This window comes from Acipenser ruthenus, chromosome 4, assembly GCF_902713425.1.
Source record: "Acipenser ruthenus chromosome 4, fAciRut3.2 maternal haplotype, whole genome shotgun sequence".
NCBI classification, from domain to species: domain Eukaryota; kingdom Metazoa; phylum Chordata; class Actinopteri; order Acipenseriformes; family Acipenseridae; genus Acipenser; species Acipenser ruthenus.
The window spans coordinates 88371790-88391042 of NC_081192.1; the positions used below are offsets into that span (position 1 = coordinate 88371790).

Below are 19253 nucleotides of genomic sequence, written 5' to 3' on the forward strand. Positions count from 1 at the left end.
AACGTTAGCTGACAAGATTTTTCACTTTGTAGTTAAACATGTTGTTGCATTGTAACTACACATTCATGTGTGTATTTATAGTGCTATTACAATGTAATACATTGTAGGTATGTGCACTTCATGTATATATATATATATATATATATATATATATATATATATATAGTGCTGTGAAAAAGTATTTGCCCCCTGTCTGCATTTTTCACATTGTATTTGGTCAGATTTTTTTGTGGGTTGTAGTAGTATATAGAGGGAGTCTGAGAGAAAAAAAGACACCACAGTTTGGTGCTTCTTTCTTTCATTTGTTTGGTGTGCATGGTAATCAAACAATGAGAATGAAAAAAAAGACTGCAACTTGCAACGTTTGCTCATCGGTGATTTGTCTTTTTATTCAACTTATTTCTTTCAAATGGTATTAGAAAAGTAACAACTATATTCAGCTAACTAATATAAAAGAGCACTCAATAAATTACATTTCTCTTCAGCTAATCAAAATAAAATAGCACTCAGTAAGTTACCTTTGTTAGTCTGAAACTTGAAAGCTTACACCATACCAGAAATTTATATGCTCTTGATGTATTTTTTTATTTTTTTTTATCTTTTTTCCTTTTAGGTATGACATTTGGCTGAAGGAAACTCAAATGGGCAGTACAGCTCAAATGAAAATGTCAGATTATGTTACTAAAAGTGATTACCTTTAATTGTCTTTCAATACAATTTTATATCACCAGCAAACAGGTGTGATTAATCAACCAATAGAAAATGTCAATTTTAATCCCCAAAGGATTTTGTATTACTCCAAACCCTGTTTTTTTTTTGTTTTGTTTTTTTAAACAAAATAATTGAATTGAAATCTAGACGCATTAAAAAAAATGCCTAAAACCCTTAGTGCTGAGTTGGCAACCTTGCAACCTTGTATTATGATTCCAAAACAGCAATTCTGAGTGGCATCCATTCACGTTTCTCAGTGCGTCTGCATCTACTGTGTCTGGCACACAGTTCAATGCATGCCAAACCTCTGTTTTGCAACACACTGTTCTGCTGAGGGAGAAATAATTACAGCTCTCCAAATGTCAGTTTTATCAGGATACAGAACTCAGAATGAGCAATTCAGTTTGTGGGAGCTGTTTACCTGACAATCAACGCCTATGTAATTTATACAAGGTCGGACTTCCTCTTTAATGACACTGGCCCCAAAGTAATGGCTTTAGTCCTTTATCATGGTGTAGGAATAAAGACATAATTGGAATTGTCTTTACATTATCTGCAAACCTGAACAAATCCTTGTTAAAGTTACAATAGGTTAACAGTTAATGTGGTTGACCACTAATTATAATCTGTCCAAATACTGCCTCTGCTTGATCAGACAGCCTAAGTATTATGGTGCAAGTGCCTGAAATGTATAATTGGAATATGCAATACACTGTATTCCTTTAGCATATGCACCTTACAATATGGCAGTTTGGTAGCTTCCAATACAGCTCTCTATCCTGTAAGGTACAGTAGCTATATTCCTGATATTAGGTTCTAGGCTTTATAGATGGGTATATATACAGAAACCTATGCAACAGATATAGTGAGTTCAATGGATTTTGCACTATTTCCTTGGCTTGTATAAAATCACCAAATTTTGTAAAGAACATTCTGCCTTACATAACTCAAAGCAGAAGATGCATTTTATTTGTCTTGGATATACAACTTGAGTATTGTTTTGACTTGATCATATAAGTATTATATACAGTTACAAGACCATACCATAGTAAATACACCCTGAAGAGAGCACCAGTAGAGAACCAGCAGACTGCTTCATCAGAGATATACCATTACAGAACAGTTAGAAAAATATTAGCCTTAACCTGACAAAAGTCTAGCAGTACCATTGACATATCACAGTATTGCCAGCAAAGGAAACTATATTTTCACAAATGGGGCGGGTGGGAATAAAAGTCATTAAAATCAGGAGGGGAACTCAAGCCAAGATCCCTACACTATCTTCCAAACAGGCCGTATAACAGAGCTCAAGACCAGAGCCTTGTTGATCTTCTTCTCAACCTGATCCATTCTGTCTCCCTTCACCTTGGACCCACACTTTAAATCCTTGTCTCCATCCTTTAATTACCAACGTCAAGGCCCAGACAGCAGTGGCATTCGGTACTAGAAACCACCCCTCATGTGTAACCCGGTGACAAGCCCAAACACAACGCATTGAATGTGTTCAAACATGGGGATTCATTTTGCAAGCCCCCCCACAATTTCCCAAGTCCACAAACCACTCCTAACTGGCCGTGTATACCTTACTCCCACATAGTTCCATGGGGGCTACCCTCCCAGGGCTGCTACGTTATATATTGTAGTGTTGAGCAGTGTGCTGGCTACCCATGCTGCTTAACACTATTAAACAACTAGGGGCTCTCAGGGTTAGTAGTCCACTGATCTCAACTTTATCCAATTGCTGGTAGCCTAGCAATATTTTGGCCACTGTGGTGTAGGTGTTTCATCGCATGAAATATAAAAAAATATTTATTATTTGAATGCACGTTTTAAAGTACTGAGCTACAGCAAATATTTACAGCATTGTTAACTTTCAGTTTGTCATTGAATTGAAGTTTCTTTTAGTACTTCTAACTTGAATGAATGTGGCAATAACTGAAACGTCAACAAAAATCCAAGATTTTTGAACAAAGGAGAAAATACAAAACGATGACAGAGTGCATTGAAAGCTGATGAATGTTACGTTAACATACATGACAATGTTACGTTAACATAACTTACAAATTACATACCACTTTGTACTTAACATAAAATTGAAAAATGTGACATTTCGAAATCTAACATGAAATACTGTACTACTATTATGGCTTCCGGTAGTCTTTTGCGATATCATTTTGTAGTTTCTTAGATTATACGATGTTAAACTAAAGATCTAAATTATGTTCATATAGTTTTTTTTTTAATGAATGTCTCAATCCTAAAATTATAGGTGATGCAATTCTTTTGGCCATATCTATACATGCAACACTTCTGTATTTGCAGATATTTATGTTGCCTCTGTTTCCTGGCTTACATGGCACTTTTAGTTTGAGTCTTGAGTGATGTACTGTAAAGGGCTTTGTACCAATAGAATAGGCTCCCTTGATGGTGTGATTTTATATCACCAAGGTACTGTAGACAATAATAAATGGCTGCATTAAAGTTATTTCAAGAAGAAAGCTGTGCTTGTTGTGTCCAAGGCCATTTGATGAAGTTCCTTATGTGAGTTGCAAATGAAAAGTTCTGAGTGCACAGAATTGAATGAAATCTTATACATGCATACATAAACATATTGACTCCCGAGACAGAAGTACAGTCTGCCTGTCTTGATGCAAGTTTCCAGACGGTTAGCAAAACTCGCCATGGATATGCTTCCTATTGCTTAGTTCCTCAGATCTTGCAATGAGCAGATGGGTCGCCAGTTATGGAAGCCTGTTGAAGCCAATGAGCCCCCATGCTTTGAAGCAGCAAAACCAGACCCAGGTAGAGTAAGGGGCTTTGATCTTAATTCAGCAAAGTTAATTCAGCTGTAATGTATATTCTTTCAGGTGTACATTTTTTTTATATTTTTAGGATGAGGTATTTGTTCTTGCTTCAGTAACTGTCTTGGAGTCTCTCACAGGCTCAATGCCAGCACTGCCTCATGCTGTTATTTCTGAACAAATAAAATGCCAAGAGCAATTTGGCTATATGTCAACATGGAAAAAGGTAAGCAAAGACTACAGGAGGACTAAAAATGTAAATGTTCAAATAAGTATTTTGGCAGGAGGCCCTTTTTCAGGAAGTACCCATGGGGAGAATCTCAGATCTCTGCACATGTGCCTTTTAACATGAGCCTGTCAGTCAAAAAACATATAAATAAATGAATGGCCTGAAACCACTAAAATACTGCAGTACAACTCAGTGTGTCATGGCTGTTACTCTAGCCATGGTTTTGAATCTCAAAGTTAAACAGCCATAAAATACAAGTTGAATTTCTGGAAAACGGTTGTATTTCTGGAAGGAGAATCCATCCACTAATCAACACATCATATCCAAGTGCCATAAAAACTCTGTCGCATTCATGTCGCTTGTTTTTTGTTTGGCCTCCTCCTCCCCTGCCACTACCTTGCAGCTTAAAACATAAGAACATAAGAAAGTTGAGACTTCCGGTGGCTTCCACCCAAGATGGCGGTTTAGCTCGAGAGCACTTTTTGCTCTTAGAATCACAGAATGGAGACACCAGAGAAAAGGGATTTGTCAGCTATGGACCTGAACACCCCCTCCCCAACTACAAAAATCAAGGGTAAAAGAGCCAGAAAGCAGATACTTATCTCTGATGAAGCAGCACCGAAGTTAACAGAGCTCAACCACGAGGATTCACAGGGCCAGACACTGCGCTGGCAAACAGAGACACAGCTTTATTCGCTGAGAGATTTCATTGTGGGATGCATCAAGAAATGTTTGAAAAGCGAAATCATCGTGGACATCAAAACTGTTTGTGCCGAAATAAAGTCTATCCAGGTTCGTCTCCAGGAAACAGAGAAGATTATTGCTCCTCTCTCCTCTCTTGATAAGCAGAACAAGTGAGTAGATATTCTTCAGGCTGCCCGGCGCCAAAACCGGGCTAGCATTAAAGAATCAGATACATAGATTTCCTTACTTAAATCTCGCCTGGCTGTGTTGGAGCATAGAAACCGCCGATCAAATTTGCGGATTGTTGCCTGACGGAGGGTACCGAGGGGGGTGACCCTATTGACTTCCTACAAAAATCCATACCATTGTTGCTGCCCTCTATGACCAGGCCTATTGAAATTGAGAGGGCTCAACTCCATTTATGATGGATCTAGCACTCGGTGAGACAGACCTCGCACCTTTATTTTTAAACTACTTCATTATACGGATTGGCAGTTCATTCTCCGGGCTGCCAGAAATTTAGACACACCACCTTGGCAGGATGGCAGCTCTCTTCTTTTTCTCCCGGATTACTCTGCTTTCACTGCCCTGCGAAGAAAGAGTTTCGCCCCGGTTCAGAAATCTCTCAGGCAACTTGGAGTTCAGAACTTTCTGCTGTACCCAGCAAAACTGAAGATCATTCATGATGGCCAATCCAGTCTGTTCGATTCGGCACAAGAAGCAGAAAGATTTGTCTCAGGGCTACAGAAGTCTAATACCCAACCTATGGAATAAATACGTTGCATCACTGTCAACAATGGTGTTGGATATTGACTTTTTTCCCTTTTTTGTCTTTTGAATAATAAACTGCTGTATCTGGCTGGCTTGACTTTACATTATAGGATCTGCTTCATTGGAACTGAACAGTTATTGTTAACTAAGTGAGTTACATTGATATGGGGGGGGGATAACATGTGTGTAATATATATATATATATATATATATATATATATATATATATACACACATATATTAGTACATTTATTTATATTAGGATGGTGTTATTTATGTAGTCTTATTTATAGCAAATCAGTTAATAGATTTAATTCATACAATGTTTTTACCATTCTAGTGTGTGTGTATGAATACATGTGTGTATGTATATGTGTGTGTATATGTATGTATGTATGTATACAGTATATATATATGTATACATACATATAATGTATGATTATTATTATTTTGGATTATTAATTAATTTTGTATTCCTGTTACTGTATTACCTTGTACGTTTTAGAGCTTCCACTATTTGTTGGTATCTATTTGTTCTTGTAGTACTTTATTTTCAGGAAAACAAATAAAAAACAGTTGTTCAAAAAAAAAAAAAAAAGAACATAAGAAAGTTTACAAACGAGAGGAGGCCATTAGGCCCATCTTGCTTGTTTGGTTGTTAGTAGCTTATTGATCCCAGAATCTCATCAAACAGCTTCTTGAAGGATCCCAGGGTGTCAGCTTCAACATTACTGGGGAGTTGGTTCCAGACCCTTACAATTCTCTGGTAAAACAGTGCCTCCTATTTTCTGTTCTGAATGCCCCTTTATCTAATCTCCATTTGTGACCCCTGGATCTTGTTTATTTTTTCAGGTCGAAAAAGTCCCTTCGGTTGACATTGTCTATACCTTTTAGAATTTTGAATGCTTGAATCAGATCGCTGCGTAGTCTTCTTTGTTCAAGACTGAATAGATTCAAGTCTGCATATGACATGCCTTTTAAACCTGGAATAATTCTGGTCGCTCTTCTTTGCACTCTTTCTAGAGCAGCAATATCCTTTCTGGAGCGAGGTGACCAGAACTGAACACAATATTCTAGATGAGGTTTTACTAATGCATTGTAAAGTTTTAATATTACTTCCCTTGATTTCAATTCAACACTTTTCACTATATATCCGAGCATCTTGTTGGACTTTTTTATAGCTTCCCCACATTGTCTAGATGAAGACATTTCTGAGTCAACATAAACTCCTAGGTCTTTTTCATAGATTATATCTTCAATTTCAGTATCTCCCATATGGTATTTATAATGCACATTTTTATTGCCTGCGTGCAGTACCTTACACTTTTCTCTATTAAATGTAATTTGCCATGTGTCTGCCCAGTTCTGAATGCTGTCTAGATAATTTTGAATGACCTTTGCTGCTGCAACGGTGTTTGCCACTCCTCCTATTTTTGTGTCGTCTGCAAATTTAACAAGTTTGCTTCCTATACCAGAATCTAAGTCAGTACCTGTGGTACTCCACTGGTTATCTTGCTCCATTTTGAGGTTTCTCCTCTAATCAGTACTTTCTGTTTTCTACATGTTAACCACTCCCTAATCCACGTGGATTACTTTGGGGATGTAATTGTTTTCCGCCTCTAGTACATTTTTGAAAAACAGCCATTCTTTTTCTGTGGATGTTTTCTCTATTTTACTCCATTCTACTTCTGTTAGTCTTTGTTTCATTCCTTCAGAGTTTGCCTTTTTAAAATTGTAAACCTTAGCTTTAGTCGTTACTTTTTGGGTTTATAAAAGCACTTCAAATGAGACCATGTTGTGATCTGAGTTTGCCAATGGTTATCTGACCTCTGTTGTAGTTATTCTGTCTTCGTTATGTGAAAAGACTAAATCATGGCATGCCTCCCCTTTAGGTGGTTCATTATCATCATTAATTTTACTGTTCAATTGCAATTTAACCCTTTGCAGTCCATTTATTAAGTGCGTGTCAGACACGTCGGGTCCAATTTATTTTCACACGCGCAGTTAATTTTAGATGCGCTGTTTAAAAGTATTTTTTTTTCCACAGTCAAACGGGTTTAAAAGGCCCTGCATATCAACAAAGCACTCACTAGGCATCTCCAGCCACGCCCCACCCTTTCTTTCGCTATAGCTTTCACATATGCTAATAAATAAATAATAATAATAATAATAATAATAATAATAATAATAATAGTCGTACATACCGATCAATCATCTCCTGATCACTCGTTTTATCACCAAACTCCTCAATAATGCGATCCAAGTCATTATTTTATTACTATAACATCTCAAAAAAGCTCTGCAAATGTCTGTGATATTCTCTGTGCGCTGATTCAGTAACAGCCAGCTTGTTTCCTTATGGCCGCCGTTATCTGATCCCAGGGGCAAGTATGACTAATAATGAGATACACCCATTTTTTTTTTTTTCGGCTTGTCTCGGCTCCTGTCGCTCCCACTCGGCCATTGAATGGTTTTCTCTGCTTTTTACCGGATAGGAATAATTGCAATGTCAGCCCAGGTCCGACATAGGACCGCAAAGGGTTAAATCATCCACACTGCGGATTCTACGTACTGAATGTTATTTCGGAAATGTTTAAATTTAAAAAAAATACCCACAGCTCTAGAAAACTGGCAAGGCTTTCCCCAAAAGGTTTGTCTACACTTGATATAACAACTCAAAAGACGCTTAAAAAGCCTTATCAATTAATTCCTTAAAAAGAGCATAACATTTTGTGGAATAGGGTCTATGGTCTTCAAACCATTTTACCTGGTCATTCATTTAAATGAATTATTTTGACTCACAGCTTTCCAAAGCCCAAGTACCTTGAGCAAGAAAAGTAGAGATGATGGTAGCAAAAGACACCAGAATGTTATACAGAGGCATGTGGCTATGCGTTTGGTGACACAAAATTTCCAATGAGCTAATGAAAAACAGAACCAAGAAATAACTGGAAACTGAACAACATGAATGACATGAATGTTTGTAACCCTATGGCATGGAAGCACTTATTCAACATGCTCCTGCAAGAAAGTTGGGTTACAAAGCAATCTTACTGGCTCCCAATTTAAAGTGAAGCTTCAGCACCAGTACTAGTGCTAACGCAATTGATTTCAAATGGTACTTTACCACAGTGAGTGACTGCACTTGCACGAACATTTCATCGAGACTTAAGAAGAGTTTGCAACTCCCTCATATACTCTCAATGAATTGTCTGAATCATTACAGAATGAAAACCCAAAGGAGTAATTTGACTTTGTTGCAGCATGTTCCTGCTAAATCACAAATAACCACAAAGTTCCAAACCATCAGTCCACAAGAGATTCAATACCTTGGCAGACCTCGTCTCCTGGGCCGATAGTAAGTCTCAGTCTGACAGCCTGAACACTGATGAAACTTTGAACAGCTGAGAAGATACTATGAGCCTCACTGAGTAAATGAAACAGGAAGATGTGGGACCGGTTTTACTCAACTGGGCTTCGCATTTATTAATGCTGTTTGCTTAATCATGGCGATCTTGTAGCAGTAATATCGTTTTGTCGCAGAGGAATACAATGATTTTTTTGTTTACGGCTCTGCCACTGCTGAAGCAAACAATGGGGTGATTGTTTCCACTTACTGGTTTTTACAAAAAGAAAGATGGCTCGCTTTAGCTAAACGTGCAATCAGATGCATTCTGGTGATGCAGAACAATCTTTCTTAAGAATACAGTTTATAGTGTTAGCTCTTAATGTTGACTAGACATTTAAATTCTACCATAACTCTTATATGTTATATAAAATAATTGCATTTTATTCTTAAAGCTTTTATTGTCCCGTCCCATCCACACTTGGAAATTTTGTATTTGTAAGAAACCTGTTTACTTGGATTGCTTCTTTATTTGATATACCCTAGATGGCAATTTGAATCTCCCCTGTTCTTGAAAATGAATACATATAGCCTCCCTAAATTAAACTTCAGAAAACCTGCCCATCAAGGTTTCTGGATTAATTCTGCATTGATCCAAAGTAACTACTACCTGGAACAAATATTTCCTGACAAAGCCTCACACTAACCAATGGTAGAGATCCAAAAGTCATTTCCATTGTATAAAGTCATTATTCTTTGCGAAGGACAATACCTTTTCTTCAACTGCTTTCAGTACTCTGCTATTTTACAGGATAGATATTCAATCTTCATCAAAAACACAGGCGCAAAGTCAACTCGGATTCCCTGGGCCATAAAAGCATAAAATAAAGTCCTGTCTCTTTTTTATTTATAGAATTAGAATGCTAAAATTAGAGGGGGACGAGGATGCTGTCACACATGAATGTCATTTCTTTGGCTGTCTGCAATGACTGGCAGCTTCATTTTCCTGTTGGATAGATCAGCCCTATTACTCTAAGCCTGAATGCCAGGGCTGGGAACACTATTATTCTCCTGTCAGCATCCCCATTCCTATCCGAAGCCATAGAAAGCCCATCACCTCTCTGATCTTCCATTTCAGCGCAGGCTCCCGAGGGACTCAACCAAAAAGGAAAAGCAGCTCATCAAGCACCCCTTTTCCAGGATCGTAGACTCTTCCACAGCAATAGGGTTCAAAAGTTAACAGCTCTGCGACCATGATCATCTAAACATGATCATACTGAAGTGTCATTCTGGGCCTGTGATCAGGTAAACATGATAAAAAACGCAGTTCATTTTTTTGACTTACTAGGCCACCATACTTTGCAGTACAGGCTATAAACAAATATCATTAGATAAGGGAAGGAATAAATTCTCACTGCCTGATTGTTATTTTTTTTGCGCAACGTCTGTAGACTGGCCAGGTCCTGCCTGCAAGCAGCCCAGAGCTGCATGGTCCTCCGACACTGTAGCTCTGAGGTAGCTGCATGGCGGGCCTGCAGTGAAAAGAAGCGGACCACTGGTTGTTAAGTAACTTTCTTTTAATCCTTTTCCTTTTTCCAGGTTTCTGTGTTTTCTCCACTAGAGGGCACTGGTGGTGTTGGTAAGTCTGCAGCCCCATGAGGTCAGCTGGAGAACTGTGGCTTGTGTGCGGTGGTGCCCCTCTAGTTGGTTGGTGCTCATTGCAGGAGGTGAGTGCAGGGTTGCCCCCTGGTGGCTAGCCGCCTGTAATTGTAGAGGTACATGTCCATGTACCAGTTTACTAGTCTTTGAACAGCGTTACTTCCAGTATTGTAGACAAACACACGCTGTCCTCCGAAGGGTGTGCCGTCAGCCAACCGCTTCTTTTTCATACTGCAGACACCGCAGCCACCTCTGAGCTACGTCGGAGGACAATGCAGCTCCGGGCATCTTACAGGCAAGCCTGCAGGCGCCCGGCCAGACTACTGGGGTTGCTGGTGCTTGAAGTTCAGGTTAGTTTTTTTATTTATTTATTTATTTATTTATTTATTTATTTATCCATCCATTCGGATTCTCTTCTCTTAATCCAACTCAGACTAACACGAGTACGAGTACGTGTCGAGTACTTTGTTTTCCAATTCTTCTCTCTAGTTGCAGACATAGCAACTCTCTTCTCTTCATCAGCCTCAGACTAACACGTACAGTGCTGAGCGCTTTGTTTCTCGACTCTCTTCTCTTCATCAGCCTCAGACTAACACGTACAGTGCTAAGCGCTTTGTTCCTCGACTCTCTTCTCTTCATCAGCCTCAGACTAACACGTACAGTGCTAAGCGCTTTGTTCCTCGACTCTCTTCTCTTCATCAGCCTCAGACTAACACGTACAGTGCTAAGCGCTTTGTTCCTCGACTCTCTTCTCTTCATCAGCCTCAGACTAACACGTACAGTGCTAAGCGCTTTGTTCCTCGACTCTCTTCTCTTCATCAGCCTCAGACTAACACGTACAGTGCTAAGCGCTTTGTTTCTCGACTCTCTTCTCTTCATCAGCCTCAGACTAACACGTACAGTGCTAAGCGCTTTGTTCCTCGACTCTCTTCTCTTCATCAGCCTCAGACTAACACGTACAGTGCTGAGCGCTTTGTTTCTCGACTCTCTTCTCTTCATCAGCCTCAGACTAACACGTACAGTGCTAAGCGCTTTGTTTCTCGACTCTCTTCTCTTCATCAGCCTCAGACTAACACGTACAGTGCTGAGCGCTTTGTTTCTCGACTCTTTTCTCTAGTTGCAGACGTAGCAGCTCTCTTAGTCTCTCTCTCATGTCACATTACACTTCCATTACACTCAACTACACACACTCCATACTCCTAGAAACAGGAAATGTTTACGAGACTTTTTCGCCGGTTAGATTGTAGACTTAAGTCTGTGCAGAGCGTGGACAGCTTTGGTAGAGGAACTGCAGAGCAGAAATATGGAGACGGAGTTGAGACAGATATGGAGACAGAGCTCCCTTCATGTTCCACTTGCTTCATAATTTAAAGCATCGCCCGAAGTATATTAGCAATGGTCATTGCTATAAAGAAATAATCTGAACGTATGTGTTGTGCTGTAGCATGAAGTAATGAGTGGTATTATAACAGGCAGATCTGGGATTCTAATATAAAGTATGACTCATAAAGTAATCTGTGAAGCCCATTTCCACCACATCAAACAAGAAAGAAAAACAATAAAAATAATAAAAAAGAGCTTAGCATTTCATTATTTCGACTCACTAACTCTTTCTGCATATATCGCTGTGGGTAATAATAAGCAAGGCTAAGGCAAATTGGATTTTGGCTTTGCTCTGTTACAATGGAATATCTATGGGACTATTTAGAGGTTTTCCTTTTAGAAGTCTAATTAAAGCACAAAGTGACCTGACCATCTTCATTATGGTGCATATGCCATTGCATTCTCCTCAAAGGTTCAGCTCCAGATTTCCCACAATAAACTATTCAAAGTTGATGTAAGGCCTGGTGTATGATGGGAAAGTAAAACATGAAAATGCAATGAAGTCAGTTGAGAAGTACTGTGCACTGTTTGGGCAATACCTCTTTCCATATATTTTCTGAGATTCAGGATATAAAAGAATGTTATAATATGAAATAATTAACCATCTCAAAAGCATTGATATAAAGTGCTGCCTTAACAAAATAAAAAATAAACAAACCTTTTGTTTGCACTGTTGCATTGGCCTTCGGTGCCTCAGCAAATAACCAGCTGCCATAGCCAGAGTCTAGGTCAGTGAACGGAATGAGTGAATGACAGTAACTGAACCAGTCACAGACAACAACATACGATGAGTATTTGCAAACACTGTCTGAGGATATTCAAATTATACATTACACTTGCTAAGAAATTATACAGCACTAATTAAATGTAGCTGAGAGGACTACTCTTATTTACTTTTAGAATAATGTATACTACATTTCCAACTATGCACAGCACACTGTAAAAAACAAACAAACAGATAAGCTGCATTTTCAAAAATGCAGGAATGGTAAGCATATTGAAGTTATCCAAAATGATTCATATTTCTCACCAGGTGGGATCCTTTCCTTGACTGCAGATGATACAATGATATGTATGGTTGTGGTGCCATCAGTCAGCTGAATTTTACACTTCTCCATAGTTGAGTTTGTAGTGGTGCAGACCACAATTTGTATTCATTTAATCAGCTCCAATTATATCAGGTAGCTTCACAACCCTTTAATCGTTCTCTTTTATTACTACAAGTGTTTTTCTGCTCGTTGTGTATTGGGACACTTGAACACTCGCTGATTGGTGAAATTTATTTAAAATGTTTTAATGTGTACATTTTACAATTGATTTTACATATATGTTTCCTACATTTCCAACTGACATTACAATGTCTGCTTTGACAAAATTAAACATATGTGAAACATTTTTATTTTGTTATTATTTATTTGCTTGGCAGACACCCTTATCCACAGCAACTTACAATGGTATATAAGACATATAATGAGTGCACATAGAAGAAAGTCAAAGTTACAAAGCATAACTATACAATAAGTTAGGTTACATTGTAAGACTGTATACAGTAGAACAGGTAAATGCATATAGGCGATTCGCACCCCCTGCCTAGGTGGCAGTAGCACGTGGAGTGAGGATCGTATCTGGTTGACTACACACCTCTTTATCCGCTAACGCTCCTATACGTTTAGCCGCCGAAGCCCGCAGATGCGTGACCTCGTCTCATCTTTTCAGGATGAGGTCACGCAGACGGTGAACTTGGACAGGTTTTGCACAGAAAAGGAAAGTCTGCATGTTGTGAACACACCCAGTCTCTTTTTATTCCCCCATAATTCCCACCATTGCAAAGCCTCTTGCTTGCAGGAATTGGGGGATTTGTAGTTCTTTGACTGTCGGACATTTTGAGTGCACTGCCGTTTTTAAAATGCACAGACCTTTAACATTTTGTGACAAATAGTGCAGATTTCATTGATAACTGTCTATTTGTCACTATGTATATATATATATATAGTAATCCGTCGCATGTCCAACTGCGGTGGGACCAGAGTAAGGGTGGTGTGACAGGGTGGACGATGGTCTGACGTCACGGCAGAAGCAGGAACAAAAACAAACCAGTACTGCAGAGTAAAGTAAGTGACGCGGGGCGTCTTTTTATTTTTAAATCACAAAAATAAAATAAATATTTTAAACACAAACACTGTGCTCGCAGAGCAAAATAAAAAGGTCAAACAGAAACAAATCTCGAACACAAAATCAATACGGTCAGGCTGGGCAACAGCCTTCACTGATCCGTTATCTTTTTTCTTTCTTTTTGTTTCTGTCCTCTCGTTCTCTCCTCTCGCTCCAAACACCCACCCCGAGCTGGAGAGCTGCAGGCTTTTTATATTCAGGTGACCATCTCCCGATTAGCAACAAAATTAATCACTTAATTAATTCTGGAGATGGCCACCTTCTGCACAAGTTTTTTTTTTTCATTACTCCTGGCAGAGGACGAGCACCGATCTCGCATCTACCAGGACATGTTTTAAAAATAAACAAAACAATAACACGGCGGTACGCCGTCATCTTTACATAAATAATAAATCCTGCGGCGCTCGCCGTCATACATTTAAATATAATAAAACAAATCATAAAACAAAACAAATACAAAACACACTGCACATGGGCGGAGGGGACTCCGTTCTAAAATAAAATAAACAAAACAATGTACAGGGCACCTCGCCCTGTTAGAGGTGGATATGTAAAAAATCAGAATGAATCCTGTTTTAAATACCACTATACACAGCTGTAACAGTTACTATATTCACACAATTATTATTTAGAGATTCAGCTTTTATTAGGGAGTTCCCCTAAATCCCTTGTTTAGAAAGATACAGGGTATTAATGCTTGTGACAGAGTAGCCATCTGCCGTGTGGGTGCGTGCATTCGCTGCTGAGTGACAGGCAGGAGATCGAGACGGAGGTTGAAGTTGATACACCCCGCAGGCAAACAGGATTTATTTACAAATCAACACACTGAACAGCTCATGTGACACTGCCAGCAATGGCAGTGTCCAGAGCACGTACAATATCTACAATATCTGAACTAATCTTCTCTGTTCAATAATAAACTAATGTTGCTGAAGAGGTTGATCATGACGGATAAAAGGTTAGGGCAGATATGTGACAGGCAGACATGTGACGGATATATATATATATATATATATAATTTAGCCTCCCCACTTATTAAAGTCAGGAGCCGCTACCGATTGTAAGGTCCCTCAGGCCATAGAATAACAGTTTTTTTATACATGTATCTCTAAGCTGAAAACATAATACAAAAAATACTTCACGTTTAAAACAAAAAAAAATATTGTGTTGAAAAAAAAAGAAATATTTTTATGGTTTGTTAAGTACTTTATAATGTCCCGCAGAATGTTCTGAAAAGGACACCAATTCCAAGATGCTTCTGTAAAAAAAAATATATTTTTTAAAATTTTTATAGGAAGAGAGTCAAATACAGCCAATAAAAAACCCTGGTCCTGGGGGAGCATACCACTGAAAACGCTTGGTCCTTAACGGATTAAACACTACAAGGGTGTAGGTGAGAAGGAGTGGGGTGGGGCTTTTGTTGCCCATTTGTCCTCCCCTTCCATCACCGCAGAGCCTGAATGTGTGGGTAGGAGAGAACCTTGCGTGTCCTTTGTGTTCATTACCGGCTACCCTGTGAAAAAGATCAACAGCTCACTGCCAATATCAGCAATACAGAGAACAACATTCCTCCATCCAAAAGAGTAACCACAAGAAAAGGTTATTAGAACTAAGATTCGCCTGGGACAACTGGAGGCTGCTAGAGATTGGAGAATGCAGGCAGATGTTGGTCCGCACCTTTTTTTCCCACCTGAGATTGCTACAACTATCCTTTGACCTGATGTTGTCCTGTGGGCAGTCTCAGCCCGACTTGTTCTCCTAGTGGAGCTAACAGTGCCATGGCAGGATTCCGTGGATGAGGCGTACGATAGGAATAAACCGGTATGCTGAGTCAGCCACTGAGGTGGAACAGTGGGGGTGGAGATTCCAGGTTTATCCAGTAGAGGTGTTTGTCAGGGATTCGTCACGCACTCCATGACCTGGCTTCTCAGAGATATTGGATTCAGTGGACAGGAATTGCAGCACATAGTGAAGGCTCTATCCGAGGAGGCAGAGAGAAGTAGCAACTGGCTCTGGTTGAGGATGAAAGACAGATTGGGGACTTCAAAAGAGAGGTGTCGGATGTAAAGGAATAGAGGGCGAAGGCAAGTGATGAAGGAAGTTAACCAATAAAAAGGAATGGATGGCTAAGGTACGTAATCTGGGCTGGTTTGGGTGGGGGATGGAGGGGGAGTGTTGCTGGGACACCAACATCACTGTCGAGCTTTTCTGAGGTGTGGCGAGATAGTAGACAAAACACCAAAGACAGGAGGTGCCCACCTGAAAACCCCTGCAAGTTCCCCACCCAACCCATTCCAGATGGTTGCTATGCTGAGACACTAGGGAGGCTTCACTATTGTTGATCCCTGTAGTCAGCATTACACTTCAGTCATCAACACCGGGCCAATCGGAAATACATGTTACCTGACAAGGAAGCTACGTCTTGGTTGGTCCCCACCACTACTATCTCATTTTATCTTGGTGAAAGCCAAGTCCAACATCAGCATGAAGTAGATAACAGCTCCTTTCATGCAATGAAAATCTGCTATATAGCTAGACCTTTTAAGGTGCAATGCCCATTTTTACCATAATAAAGGAAGCAGTGGCATCTGTTTTAGAACACAGTGAAATTAATCTTGACAGCATGTTTGAAGCTGGCATAAAGTCTCCAAAGGCCTTTACACCAGGTGCATTTACATTTGAAGTGTTTGGAAGAAGCCTGGAGGAAAGCCAGTGGTTTTTGGTCTTACTGTAATATCCACAAATAATTATTTCAAGTAATTTCTAAGCCTTTTTAATGGCTGCTTGCCAGTTCTTTCATGATAATTCCGACTCATCCGGGCACAAAATACCTTTCAATATATCGTTACTGTAGCTTAATTATTTGGTGTTTCTTTTTGCTTTGTTCTTTAGCAAGCACTTGACCTACTGTGTTTCAGCATACATATTTCAGCAGTGTATAATTAGGAGGAAAGCACTGACACTAAATGTTAAAGGGATTCTTCTAAAACCCTGTATGTTTTTAAACTTTATCAAGGACACCTCTCCATTGTAATTTCCACTGAACTTTATTTTCTATGGTTTTAAAAGATGATATAAACAGAAGTATCAGTCACTGTGATTCACTTCTGAAAGTTCTTCAAAATGCCCAATAAGTAAATGTGAGGTAAAATTAATAATAATGTGCATATGGCAATAATGTCATACAATGACCCACAACCATTATTTATATAAAATACCTAGAAGTTGAGGGGGCAAAAACTAGAAATAAGAGAGTGTGCTTTAACTCAGTCCAAATAGTAATTGAGTAGAACAGGCACCTTTTAGAATAGGGGTTTTATTCCCAGGACATACTTTACAATTAAGAGGTAGTTCAATATTGTCTGGGATACATTTTTTTTTTATGGGCAAGTATGTAATTAGAGAGATATGCGTATGTGACAGTGAGAGATGTTTTAGGCATTTTATAATGACAGGTGAAAGGTTTGAATGCCTTTCCAAAAAAGACGCACATCTCAAGATTGTAGATGACGTCTTTACGACTTGAGACCCTCGACTCGTACTAGAAATGATCTGAGTCGGAATCTGAAGTATGTACTGTAAGTTGTGTACTCTAAAGTAACATGTAAACTTATCAGTAGTCAAAGCAATAGTCTTTTTGCCGCACCTCACACACTGTGCCAAAATTGTAGCCTTAATCATAGTGATTCAGCTTCCACTATATATTACCTTCCTAAGTCCTGCATAGAGTAACAAGCCTGAAAATCCCTGAGAGCAGACAGGAGACAACAGCTTCTAAACCCCAGATCTTCACCAGTATTGAATTGGTTTCTGCTTCTAAATTCTAACAGCTTGAAGCCCATTTTTTCCCACTGGATAACCTGATTGAACAAGTGGCAAAATACGGAGCCAGGCACCTCTTATTGAAAGCCTTCTACCTGAAACACACTCTTTCCCGCTGAGCGCTCGCTTTCTCCCAGAGCCAGCAGTAATTTACTATTTACATCATCCCATTGACAGACCTTACCTCGGGCACTGTGGCTCATGCTGTGTAGGAAAGGCTGTGCAGTAGCACACTCCTGATCATCAAGTGCAGAAAAAGATGACAAGTGTCATATACTACCTCTCCACCTGTTGCTTTTCTCAAATGACAAATATGAGGTAGACAGTACTTCACATTAGTGTCAAACACTTACAGTGCTTTGGAATTGTATGCATACTGTACACAAATGCTTGGAGGTTCTTTTTTGTGTGTGTATTTTTAGATTTATTTAAAAAGGTGAGAGTGAAATATCTAAACTACCCTTGAATAATACCTGAACTACTCACAGATAAGATATAAACAGACAACTGGTGAATGGCTGAAATAATCCTCTGGCAATGTTTACATGGAAGAGTGGTTTTAGGTATGCAATTGCAACCTTTTTTAATAATACATTTTGACTGTCACAGCTTTTTAGTAGGACACAATGAGTTTACATGTTGTTCTGATTTCAGCCCCTTTATTATGCTATTTCTCATGATTCTATGCAAATGAGAGGTGCAGCTCTTAGATACATTTCGTGTCATATCTGGTTTTGGCCCAGCATGCAAAGATTGTCAAGCAACCCAAACTGCAGTTTAAGAATTAATGACGACTTTTACTTGAGGAGATCCTTAGTTGTGAAAATACAGCCAAACCGTGTGGTTTTCTATATCATTTATGCATAAGGATTCAAAAGCACTGTCTGGCTTTGGACACATTTGTGTAACATTTGTGTAAACTATTGTGTAAAGGCTGTTTAAAACAAATATTGAATGAAAAGAAGTAGCAGCTGGAGTTCAAATGCAAGCTTTACATAGTGGGGTTATCACCGTCAGTGGACTGGGTTATCATTGCCAATTTGGATTCAAATGATCAAACTGAATGTCATCTCAGCAGCAATAATAAAGCCTTAATAAAAGCCAATTGTTTATCTTTGCTACACAAACATAACTTAATCATTTAATCACAACAGTATGCTTTTTTTCTGGTGTCCTTCAGTTTAGTAGCACTTAATGGAGTCTAGATCTGTTCAGAAACATAACAACAAAGGCATTCCAACATTTTGAACAACTGAGATATTTGTCTAAAGTTTGGCAGAGGCCCAGTAGTATATGTTGTTTTAATAATGTGGACAAAGGGCTACAGTTTGTTTATATTTTACTATTTCATTCTTTCATTGTTACAATGATGTGCTAGTACTAGAAAGTATTTTACCTTATAGTCAGTTATTGACAGTGAGACACATTTGTAATACTGAGCAGGACTTTGATAAACATGCAGAAATTGTTGGCGAAAGATTTAAAGCGAAAGGTTATAAACCCCATTGGTTTAGCCGGGCATACAAAAAGGCAAAGGATAAGGACATGGAGATGCTGTTGCAGTCTTGTGCCAATAAATCAAAATCAGATGCCTTGGTTTTTGTCTCTACATGCTCACCTATATCTGAACAGGTTAAAGAGGTTAAAACACATTGGCATGTATTGTCAAGTGACT

At 39.0% G+C, this 19253-nt stretch overlaps 1 protein-coding gene across 1 annotated transcript in view; it reads right to left on the minus strand.

Annotated features, from left to right (window-relative positions):
• The window catches only part of LOC117400323 (contactin-associated protein-like 2), a 508692-nt gene that overhangs the window by 91746 nt on the left and 397693 nt on the right, over window positions 1-19253 (minus strand). The gene's annotated exons all lie outside the window — the stretch shown is intronic.